Below are 12,483 nucleotides of genomic sequence, written 5' to 3' on the forward strand. Positions count from 1 at the left end.
CTGGTGCTTGGGTTATATTGAATGCTGGTTTGATGCCAGCACCGCAAAACTGTCTGAACCATCTTTGTCTTAGTAAACTCAAAAAAAACCAAACGCAATGTTTAGTATACGCACGCGCATGCAGCGCCGTAACCTCTTCAGTCGTCGTACTCAAGCCTTCTGCCGCCGAACATGCGTACGCACGCAGGAGAAAATGGGGTCGGCCTCAGGAGTTGTTTGCTTCCGGGAGCTACTGTAGATCATGTAGAATTTTAATATTTAAAAGTATTAAATAAAGATTAATTATAAAACTAACTGCAGAACCATAGGGCTAAACTGCGAGATGAATCTAATGAGGTATATTAATTCATAATTAACGAATGGTTACTGTAGCATCACTGTAGTAAATTATGAAATAATTAGGCTCATTAGATTCGTCTCACGAATTAGCACTCAGCTGTCAAAAAACATTTATAAACATATTTTATTTGATACTATAAAATAGTAAGATTTCTTTTAATATAATAGGGACTTAAAAAAATCCCTGTAACCAAACAAGACCCATACACTCATCATATGGACACGTCAGAACAGTACCCGCCACTCCAGTCGGGTCTACTCTTCCCAGCATTTTTTATCCCTACTGTACCGAACGCGATCAAGGATAAGCAGCCGGGGAGCAAAGCAGGCTCGCTCCTCCGCGTCCATATATAAATAGTGAGCTATGCATGGCCATGCTCCACCACAGCAGCGAGGTGATTGGTTAGTTTAGTGACCATCCTATAGCTAGTTGTCACCAGCACCACCATGAGACTCCCGGTTCTCCTCCTCGTCCTCTGCTCGTCCTGGCTCCTCCTCCAATCCGCCGGCGCCAGGAGGACGCTGGCGGAGGCAGGGGCGGCGCGGCGGCCGCGAGTCCGGGCGGTGAGCCTCGGCGGCTGGCTCGTGACGGAGGGCTGGGTCAAGCCATCGCTCTTCGACGGCATTCCCAACAACGACCTCCTTGTACGCAATGACTTTATTTAGTACACGTATACCTTTGTAATAAAAAACCGTAATAATATAATCCTGAACGGGCATCCCGTGGAACGTCGTCCGTGCGTGCGTGCGCCTTTGTGCAGGATGGCACCCAGCTCCAGTTCAAGTCCGTGGCCCAGAACAGGTACCTCGCCGCCGTGCAAGGCGGCGGCAGCGCCATCGTCGCCGACCGGGAGCAGCCGTCCAGCTGGGAGACCTTCAAGGTCAGTCGATGGTCGCCTGAAATGTGCGTGCATGGGCGCTGTCACACACAACAGCCAGTTCCTCCTCAAACCAAACTTTCCGTGTCCATACAGCTGTGGAGGATCGATGAGACGACGTTCAACTTCCGCGTGTTCGGCAACCAGTTCTTGGGCGTCGACGGCGCCGGCAGAGTCTCGCGACGGCCACCACGCCCGACGCCGGGGCCCTAACATGGCCCCATCTAGACTATTATTTGTGATTTTGATGATTGAGTGACAACATAATCAATGGGACTAACAAGTTTGTGAGATCACATTTGTAGGAGTCTTTGGGTCCCATGGATATGATTCAACACGTCTAATTCATCGTCAAGACGCAATGTCCAATCTATCGTCGAAACGCCATGTCCAATCCACCATCAAGATGACAAGTCCAATCAGTCGTAGAGGTGCCAAAATATAGTGGAAATTCAGAAAAGATACAGTTTCTGCTGCACCGGTTTAACCGATGCCCCACCATCGAAACATCCGATGGTTGTCGGAAAAACCGACACCACTGTATCGGTGTAATTGGGCATGCATACTGAGCCAAGTGAGAAAAACTCAGTAGCACCGGTTTAACCAACGGGTCACTCAGAGGCATCGGTGCAATCAACGTACTATTGTCTAGAGACAATGTCAAGTGCGCAGCAGCCAGGCCTTCAGCACCGGAAGAACCGATGCCCACCGGAGCAATGCATCGGTGCAATGACGTCAGCAGAGAAGGATCAAGTACAACGGCTACATGAAGATCAAGTGTCACCGGTTTAACCGATGTCCTAGTATCGGTTCAACCGATGGTCTCTGAAGATTGCTGCAGCTGTGTCAGAGAAGCCAACGACTATTTTAGAGCGAAGAGTGACCGGAAGAACCGATGTCCTCAGCACCGGAAGTTCCGATGCCTACGCAGAAAACTGGCCAACGGCTCTAAACGGCTAGTTCAAGTTGGAGGGCTATATATATGTGTTCCCGCGGCCATTTGAAGCTGGCTGGAGACTAGAGAGACCTCATACACATTGAAGAACACCTCCAATCTAACCCAAGTGCATATTGAACAAATCTTTAGGTTTATCACTAGCTTTGTGAGTGTGAGTGCTAGATTAGCTTTTGAGTGAGTGAGTAAGCAAGGTCGAGATCCTTGTGCTGCGGTTCTTGAGTGAACCAACCATTGTATCTCGGTGCGCCGGCCCCTTGGAGCATTGGTGGCTCGCCGACACGTCAACGATCCTCCGGCTTGGTGTGGAACGGCGTCGACAACATTGTGCGGGGGACGAAGACCCCTCCTTCGTGGGCAAACTCCCTTAGTGGAAAGCGGAATCAAGGTGACCGTGATTGTGTTCACGGAAGAGACTTGATTGCCGGGAAGCGATACTCTTCGTGAGTGCTTCAATAACGTGGATGTAGGGGCGCCTTTGTAGTAATCCGAACCACGGGATAAATCCTCGTGTCGAGAGTTTGCTTCCTCTCATTCCTCCCCTTTAAGTTTCCGCATTTCATATTGCAATTTGTGTGCCTTTACTTTCTTAGTATAGTATTTTGCTAGGATTGGCTATATGTTGCAAAATTCTTTTTGGGATGAAAATTTCATACTAGAAGAATCGTAGTTGCACATATAAATAATTTGTTTTAGTTTAAATTTTTGTGCAAACTAGTTGTAGCCATAGATTAAAAGTTTTAGCAAGCCTAATTCACTCTCTCCTCCTCTTAGACTAGAACACCCGATCACTTTCACCCTCGGAGACGTTCCAGCTCGTGCGCCGGGACGGCGACAAGAACCGGGTGCACATCAGGGCGCCAAATGGGTTCTTCTTGCAGGTACCTAATCGACACTATAGCTTGTATAATTAGTTAAGATAAATTAAGTCAGAACTACAATTACTGCCTAACATTCAGAGAAACACATATACCGTTCAAAGAAGATGATCCCTACCATGTTCGTCTGAAGCTATCTAGAGTTTTCTTAAAACATAGTATATAGGTTTGTGCTTGACAATATATATAATGTTGATTTTTCCTGTGCTGTCAGGCAAAGACCATGGATTCCGTGACAGCCGACCACAGTGAGTACACAAACTGGGGTGATGATGACCCATCAGTTTTTGTGATAAATAGTGTTGCCCATTTACAAGGGGAATATCAGCTATGCAATGGCTATGGCATAAGAAAGGCCAGACAGGTGCTCAGGGTAAGAGATAACACTGCTCTTATGTCAGCCTCCACCTGTTCTAAATTTATTTATCTGAATCTTTCATCTTTGACATCTTGGGCATGCATTAAATTACAGTGCGTGGAGAGTGGCTGCTCTGTTTACCCTTTAGGAACTCTTCTTTTTCGAAAAAAAATAATATTTAAAAGCTGAGACCTTTTATAATGTTTGGAAATACTTCCTAATACTTTCCAATGCCTACCCATAATATTATTTTTAATTAATATTAATTATTGAAGGGTACAATAGTGATTGGATACCCCAAATTCCCCCACCGCCTCCTCCCGACGCACGGTCGGCCTCGTCCGTGTCCGCCTTGACGACAAGTCCTTGCAGAGCTTCCGGCTGAGGCTGTTGAAGTTGGCTGTGGAGTGGTGGCGCGAGCCGTTCGTCAAGTCCGTGTTGGCCTTCATCATGCATGAGCTCGAAGTCCTGATGTGACACGGTCACGAACTCGTCGCAGTCCAGCGTCCCGTTGACGTCCGTGTCCGCCGCTTCTCCATGAGCATCCGGATCTCCAACTCCGGCACCGACAGGCTGTTGATGTGGAGTCCGTCCATGAGCAGCTCCTCCAGCGACAGGTTACCGTTCTGGTCCTTGTCCATGCACATCTGCACAACTTGTCCAGCTCCTCCACGGGGAGGCTGCGTGCCACCACGCCTAGCGCCTTCTTCTTGAACTTGTTCATTGCGGAGAACTGCTGCAGCCGTGCCCGCACGACGTCGCCCAGGGACACGTTGGGCGCCGCGTCCGTGTTCTTGAGCCACGGATGCTCCAGGACCTACCTCGCCGTGAGCCTGATGGAGGGGTCCGGGTCGAGCATCCTCCGGACCAGGTCTGACGGGGTCTGACGGCCGCGGACGAAAGGTCCTGGCACGGCGCCGCGGCGACGAGCGCCCACATGGCTAAGACGAGGATGGAGCTCATGGTGTACAGCGCGAGCCCGAGGCTGCACCGCTGCAGCCAGCGGCGGCAGCGCGAGGTGCGCCGCCATGGCGTTTCTTCGAGACTCTGAAGGAGAGCGTCTGCATGGTGCGGGAGGATAGCGAGGTTGGGGAGCCGCCAGCGCCGGTCTTGGCGTCGTCCGGGAAGAGCGATGGCCCTGCGCGCGCGGGCAAGGTACGCGCGGTGCAACGCCAGGTGAGGAGGCATGTAGTGGCGGTGAGCCTGGCCCGAAGCGAGGCAAGCGTGAACGACGCGGCGTTGAGGACGTGGAGCATCTTGATGGCGCATCTGAGGAGGTCGGCGGCGAGGCGGTCGACGGGCGTCCTGGCAAGCGCCACGACGACGGGGGCGACGGCGAGCACGGCGCGGGCGGCCTGGCGAGCGTCGCGGCCGACAAGCACGGCGCGGGCGGAGTCAGAAGGAGAGGACGAGGAACCTCAATATGAATATGTTCATCTTTTTCTTTAAACAAATATTCATCTTACTCATTAAAATTATGAGTTTACTCTTTAACCATTCATTAAAAAATATAACTACAAAAAAGCAATTGCCATGTAATTTCTAATCCTCTAAACTTTGAGATATTGGGAAGTGTTGGGAGGCGTTACGGCATCTACGGGGCCACCGACCATAGACACATTGAAACGCTTCTCGATGCCTTCTCGTTGATGCCTTCCAACGCCTATCCTTAATTGGATCCACAAATCATAGACACATGAAATGACTCCCAACGCCTCCTCAAACATTGTAAAATCTACATAAAAAAATAATATTTGAATACATTAAACATTTTAACTTTCCTGTTTGTCTTGCAGAATCACTGGCGCACATTCATAACCGAGAGCAACTTCAGTTTCATCGCATCAAGCGGACTGAACGCGGTGAGAATCCCAGTTGGGTGGTGGATTGCCAGCGACCCGCGCCCTCCGCATCCTTTTGTTGGAGGATCTCTCCAGGCCTGGGACAATGCATTCCGCTGGGCAGAGTAAGCATCAAGTTTCTCTGCAGATCTTATTTCCAGTTGAACAAGGAACACACACATACAGTATATATCAACCCAACTTTTTCATTTGCTCCTTAATGAAATTGTGTCCATATACATAGGAAGTACAACCTGGATGTTATTGTGGACTTGCACGCTGCGCCGGGGTCCCAGAACCCCTATGAGCACAGTGCAACCAGAGACGGCTCGCAAGACTGGGGCGCCACAGAGGAAAGCATAGCCCAAACCGTGCAGGTCATTGACTTCCTCGCGTCAAGGTAACCGGATCACCATCATAAAATCTAATAATAGAAACTTAGTAATTCTACTTCCATTCTCATATTAAAGCTGAACATAATGGGAACATATCTGGTGCAAACTACAACTTTGTGAAAACTCGTGCAAACCACGGCAAAAAAAATCGTCTAAATTCACCAAAAAAATCTGGCATGTAGATGATATGATGATATACAATGTTGTAAAATATCTTGTCCAAACTCGACTTCGTTTGTGAGATATAAAAATAAGAAATTTCTAACAAATCATCTGAACAGCTTTCTGGCTTGAAATTTGTTATTTTTATATCTCACAAACAAAGTCAAGTTTTGATAAGATATTTGACAAGGTTGTGTACCATCATATTATGTACTTGTGTGATTTTTTTGGTGAATTTAGACGATTTTTTTGCTGAATTTAGACGATTTTTTTGTCGTGGTTTACACGGATTTTCACAAAGGCTGTGGTTTGCACTAATACGTTCCCGAACATAATTAACCCATCAATTAACTAACGAAATCGATCGCACGCATGACGGCGTACACTACTGCAGGTACGTGAAGAGCCCCAATCTCCTGGCGGTGTCGCTGCTCAACTCGCCGCGGGCGCCTGGCGTGGCGCTCCCCACCCTGACGAGATACTACCGGCTCGGCTACGACGCCGTGCGGCGGCACGCGCGGAAGGCGTACGTGGTCATGCCGGCCAGGCTCGCCGCCGACGAGGCCGAGCTCCTCCCGTTCGCCGGGCGCTTCTCCGGCGCCGTCCTCGACGTGCACTACTGCAACCTCTTCAGCGGCGCGTTCGACCGCCTCACCACCGACGAGAACATCGACTTCGTGAGGAGGAACCGCTCCTCCGACCTCGCCGCCGTCACGAAGCGGAACGGGCGCCCTCTCACGTTCGTGGGTGCGTAAGCAATGTAAGCTCTCATCTGCTCATCGCCCTTCAATTTTCTTCGATTCCTCGTGTGATTTTTATGTGATGTGCTGATTGATCTGCAGGGGAGTGGAGTGGGTCGCCGAGTGGAACGTGCGGGGAGCGAGTAAGCGGGACTACCAGAGGTTTTTTGCTGGTGCAGCAGGACGTCTACGGGCGAGCGACCTTTGGGTGGGCGTACTGATGCTGAAGAACGTGAACCACCATTGGAGCATGCAGTGGATGATCCACAACGGGTACATCACGCTGGACAGCTCGCGGAGCCGTGCCATCATTTCACCACCGGATGGTGAGCAGGTGGAATCAGAAGGGAGGCCGAAGCAGGACGATGCTGTTCAAGTTATTTGAGGGCCAATTAATGGTTTCAGCGGGGCCTATAGTCTTGTCTGCTTGTTCAATTATTAGTCAAGCTGGTGTCTTGTGCGTTTTCAGTCTGTTGCAATTAGGAGTCTAAGTGGGGGCTATCGAGTATTCGAGTCCAATAAGGGTCGTGTGTCGAGTCCAATGAGGCACGTGTAATCAGGGGACATCCATGGCGTTGTAATCGGAGACTACGCGCGTTATTCTGTACCGTGAGACTATTGTATTGTGAGGAGCATCGATGTGTAACGTGTTGGCCGCAAACAGTTGTTGTCTTTACCATCGGGCCTAAGGTTGCTGGTCCAAGCGGCGATAGCAGCTGGACACATTCCGTAGGTCACGAGTTCGAATTTTGGTTGGGGTGAATTTTCGCCTGCAGGTAATAAAAACTCTCTCGTTGTGCTCGCCACAAGGAAATAATCCTCTCGGGCATGGGTCAGAGCAAGGCATGGCCCTCTCGGATATGGGCCAAGGTTCAAGAGCTTTTTCGCGACTAAAAGAAGCCGAATTACTTCCTCTTAATAAAAGAACGGCGGAGTCCATTCACCCTCCGGCTGCATTTTTTTTTACCATCAGTGTAAGCGACTACCTATGCAAAGACTCGTCCTTCGTTTTAAGGCAATCAATACTTTTTTTAAGGAAAAAGACAAACTATTTTTATTTTTCTAGGAACCGGCAACGAGGCAAGAAACCAATTCAACGATGGGCCTGTTCACACATGCCTTAGTGAGCGACTCGCATGTGGGCCTATATGAAGAGAAGACCGGCCCGAATCAACGAACGTATTATCTCCTCTCTCGTAGTCTCGTTGCATTTCTATCGTCAGGTTCAGCGCCACGCCTCGTTAACCCCCTCGCCTCGTCCCCCGCTCGTCGCCTCATCCGTCCTCAGTGGCGGAGCCAGAATTAAAATCTACCTATGGCGAACCTATCATCACTCATTTGTGTAAAAAATATAATCATCGAATATGCATAAATTTACTATATATCAACTCATGAGTCACAAATTGTATGAAAATATTGGGCATTGGTAAGTAGACGATTAGATAAACATACCTTACAAGCACTAAGTGCGACGAGCTAGCCGAGGAAGATTCATCCTCCGATGTTTCAAGGCTTGAAAGCCCTTCATGATTGCTTCCTCATCAAGTTCTTTAAATATCTCCTTCTCGTTGTAGCATATTATTAAATCATTGAGCTAGTCTAATCTTATTGCGTCGTTCAGTTTTTATAATTTGCATAACCGCAAAGACTCTTTCCACATATGTTGTTGCGACCGGAAGGAGCGGTGCTCGTTCAACTAGACGATAGACCAATGGAAACATCCTATGTCTTTTAGTTTCAACCATCTTCACTGCAAAACTCTCAAAATCACAGCAACCAGTAAAGTCATCAACTCTTCTAACACGAAGAATAAAGGTTTCAAGTTGATCCTTTATATTCGAAAGATCATCGTCGGAGAAATCAGCATCAGATCCTTGCCAATTTGACAAGCTTCTCCACGTTGAACTCAGAGAAAGATCAAGACAGAAAAAGCATACCACTTGGGTTGGCCGTCTGGCCGCTGTCCCTGCACCACTGTTGCTCCCCGACTCCCGTCCGTGGAGTGCTGGCCGCCGGCGGAGACAAGAAGCAACCTGGAGTAGGCCGAGTGGGTGCCTGGGCGACCAACCGACGTGTCGAGCGGAGCAGAAGGGCGAGGGGCGAGCCGGAAGACGCGTCGGCTTGGCAGCGCCTCTATCCGTGTGGAAGATGGCTAACACTACTAGAAAAAAGGCCGTGGGCACGGTTTAAAAGAGACGTACCGGATTTCGAACCGATACCCCGGTACCGGATTTCGAACCGGTACCAAAGGCGTTGGTCTAGGATACCGGGTTTTTTAACCAGTGCCTAAAGTCTTCTTCGGTACCGGTTGGAAATAGTAACCGGTACCAAAGGTCGCCACGGGCGTTCCGCATCCACTCCCCATTCCCTCGCATCCTCTCCCGATCCCCTCGCACCCCCACCAATCATTCAAAAAATCAACCACAAAATATAGATACAATTCATAGATTTCACAAATCATTCAAAGAATCGATCACTAGATACAATCCATACAATTCGATATGCATCTCTATTCCAGAAAAATAAGAAAAAAAACACCCACGGCGGCAGCTTCTCGCTCGCCCACTGGATGACGCTGCCGGTCTTGTCCTTGCCGGCGACGGCGCTCTCCTTGGCGTACTCGCCGGCCTTGTGCTTGGCGACCTCGAGGGCCTCGGCGGTCTTGTGCTTGGCGGCCTCGGCGGTCTTGTGCTTGGCGGCCTTGGTGGTCTCGCTGGCCTTCTGCTTGGTGGCCTCGGTGGTCTCCCCTGCCTTGTGCTTGGTGGCCTCGGTGGTCTCGCCGGCCTTGTGCTTGGCCTCGTCGGTCTTCTGGCCCAGGTAGCTGCCGGTGTCGGACGCCTTCTGCTACGTCGCCTCCTTGGCGTCGTGGCCCTTGCCCGCCGCGTGCCCCGCCACGTCCGACGCCCGGTCCTTGGCGTGCTGCGCCGTGTCCTTGATGTGCTCCGCCGCCGAGATCCGCCGGCTAGCAGGGAGGAGAGGTCCCCTGCTCCGCCTCCGGGACCTCGCTAGTGGATGTGCCGCGGCGAGCAGGGCCGGAGCAGGGGAGGGGCGGCGCGGAGGGAGCAGAGGAGGCTCGCCCCGCCCCACGCCTGTGCCGGCCTCCGCCGCTCCTCGGCCCGCCACTCCACCGTTGGGGTAGGCCGCTCCTCGGCCCTGCCCCTCCGCCGCCGGCCCGTGCACGGCGGCGAACTCCAGGAGGCTGCGCGGGTGCTCGCCGGTGGAGGGGGGAGGGGAGGGGCCGGAGCAGGGAGGGGCGGCGCGCGTGGAGAGAGAGGAAGGGAGGAGAGAGAGTGACCGGGGAGGTGGAACCGGTCGCCGCCGCGGAGACCCTCGCACCGAGGATGAGGGAGAGAGAGATGAGAGGTAGAAAAATGAGGGGGTAGAGAGATGAGAGCTCAGTGCCGACGGCCAGGACTTCAAAATATCGGACAAGGCATGCATTGGCACCCGGTCATGACTTGACCCGGTGCTAATGGCTGCTCCAAAGGCACCAGTTCTTATTATTATCCGGTTCCATTTATGTTTGGACCAATCGGAACATGCTCATGGTATTAACCGGTATCTTTGATATTTAATTGGTACCGATTTCTGACGCGGCGTAATTTTCCGGCGCTTGACGCAGACCAAGAATACCGGCTGATGTTTCAACCGGTACCAATGCCTAGTATTAGTACCGGTTGCAATATGAGCTGGTACTTTTGGCCTGGACCTTTGGCTTATTTTCCAGTAGTGTAAGCAACTCACCTATAAAGCCCACTAATGCCCATCTAACAGTGTATTCAACATTTTTGTCGGGGACCACGATTAGGGGCACCCTAATCGGGGTACTAAAATCACCCTAAAAATGCAAACATATATTAGGCAACTGAGCCCACGAAGGCCTACGGTCTCCTTCCAATCTGGAAGAAAGGAAATGACTTAAAGAAGCCCAGCACGCGGCCCATCCGCACCCCTCTCGGACCCGTGGGGTGATCTCCGTCTCGCTCGAGGGCTACCATCGAGACCCTCGACCGCGCCCCGCGTCTCCGCCTCGCTCGAGGGTAGCGAGCCTACCCTTGGGGAGGCGAATCGTCTCCGCCTCGTTCGAGGGTAGCGAACCTACTCTCGAGTGGGGCGAATCGTCTCCGTCTCGCTTGAGGCCACCCCTCGACGAAAAGGACAAACGGCCCTTCCGCTCACCCGCCCGTCGTACGGAGGCATTAAATGCCAACCACTCCTCCACAGCACCCAGGTCAGACGGCGTCAGGCCGCCATTCCCAACAGTGGTTGTGACCGGAGTCACGTCCGCCAACTCCGGTCATTGCTCCGCCATCCCGGACGCTGTGGCAACACTGTGGGAACCTGCGACGCGGTACAAGACGTGCTCGGCACAGCTCCCGTTACTATTCTGCCAACTCCTGCTGTCCGGACTCCACCTCACCACACCAACGGCCCCAGACCCGTCCCTTGCTCGGGAAGGGATCCGGCGTCGCCACGTGTCCCCCAAGGAGGAATGCTCAGCACTAGCAGCCGGAGGCCCGGACCTCCCCCCTCGAGGGGTCCGGGACCTCCACGTGACTCCCGGACCCCCTTAGCGCACACGCTAGCACTCCACCCAGGGGGGACCGCCACGTGCCCCACTACCGCTGGTGCACATATATATGCAAGACTCTGTCCTGCAGGGCCCATGGAACGCCGCCACGCCACACCTGGAAGACGGTACACGCTATAGCGACGACCACGCCGCCTTCTGGGGCTGTCAGGACACCGGCGCGATCTCCGCAAGGCCGAGGACGATGCCCAGGACGACTGCCACACCGACGCCATGCCCCACAGTGTACTTCCCACAGTGCTCGACCACTGCACCCCCGCGATTCGGGGAAAAGACGACGACTTCCACGATCCCCTGCGCATGTACACCGTCCCTCCTTGTGTCTATAAAAGGAGGAGGCGGGCTTCCTTTAAGGGGGTCGCGGTCGGCCCATTCGGTAGGATACATCATTTCGTACTACTAGCAGAGCACACACGCTCCTCTGAAACCCGATTTTGGCACTCGCCTCAATCAACTCCTCTAGCAGAGACTTGGGAGCTTCCCCCCTCTCTCGCCTCGCCTGTACCCCCTACTATAGGCACCTCCGGTGCAAGATAGTACAGTGCTCTCGCACACCCCTTTGCTGGACGTACGGCCCCACGGCCGGAACCAGGATAAACCCGTGTGTTACCGTATTGCCTCTTGCATCAACATCTGGGACGAGGAACACGCAGCATCATCACTGGTTGGGTCCGGACCGCCGGGTCAGGCCACCGACAATTTTACTGAAAAAATGTTGAATTAGCATTCTGAAAATATTGAACTATAATTTTAAAAATGTTGAACCAATCGTTTGAAAATGTTGAACTAACACTTCGAAAATGTTGAACCCCACCTTCTTCTTCTCCGACGGCGGCCGATGGCGGCGGGCCGGTGAGACGGCGACGCGGGCGCGGTGGCGGAGCTGGCGGCGGCGGAGTAGACTCGCGGCGGAGCAGGAGGAGGTGGCGGCGGAGCAGGCGGCGGTGCGCAGCAGGTGGTGGGGTGCTCGGAGCAGGCGGGCGGCGACGCGGGGGACGACGGCGGGGCCGTAGGCGCGACGGTTTTCCAGACCAAGGGAGCGGCGCTGCCGGGACGTCGGGGCCGTGGGACGGCGGCGCACGGCCGCGGGGCAGCCCCCGGCGGCAGGCGGCGGCGGGGCCGCAAGCATGGGGGTTGTCCAGGTCAGGGGCGCGGCGGCGCACGACCGTCGGTGCCACGGGGCCGCGGCACACAGCCGCGGGGCAGCCTTCGGCTGTAGGTGGTGGTGGGCAGTGGGAGGGAGGAGGGAGAAAGAAGAAGGAGGTGGGGATTAGGGTTTAGTTGGGATTCAAAGATTGCAGTTAATTTGCACGAATCTCAAACACTGAAAGATGATTAAAAAAAAC

The 12,483-nt window shown here is 52.8% G+C and overlaps 2 pseudogenes; one reads left to right on the forward strand and one right to left on the reverse strand.

The window, feature by feature from the left end:
• The first annotated feature begins 786 nt into the window (after nucleotides 1-786).
• Nucleotides 787-6,931, forward strand: LOC120695391 (annotated as a pseudogene).
• Nucleotides 6,932-9,003: 2,072 nt separating this feature from the next.
• Nucleotides 9,004-12,266, reverse strand: LOC120695392 (annotated as a pseudogene).
• Between the last annotated feature and the right edge of the window lie 217 nt (nucleotides 12,267-12,483).

The sequence above is a fragment of the Panicum virgatum genome, chromosome 2K (assembly GCF_016808335.1).
Source record: "Panicum virgatum strain AP13 chromosome 2K, P.virgatum_v5, whole genome shotgun sequence".
In the NCBI taxonomy this organism is placed as follows: Eukaryota; Viridiplantae; Streptophyta; class Magnoliopsida; order Poales; family Poaceae; genus Panicum; species Panicum virgatum.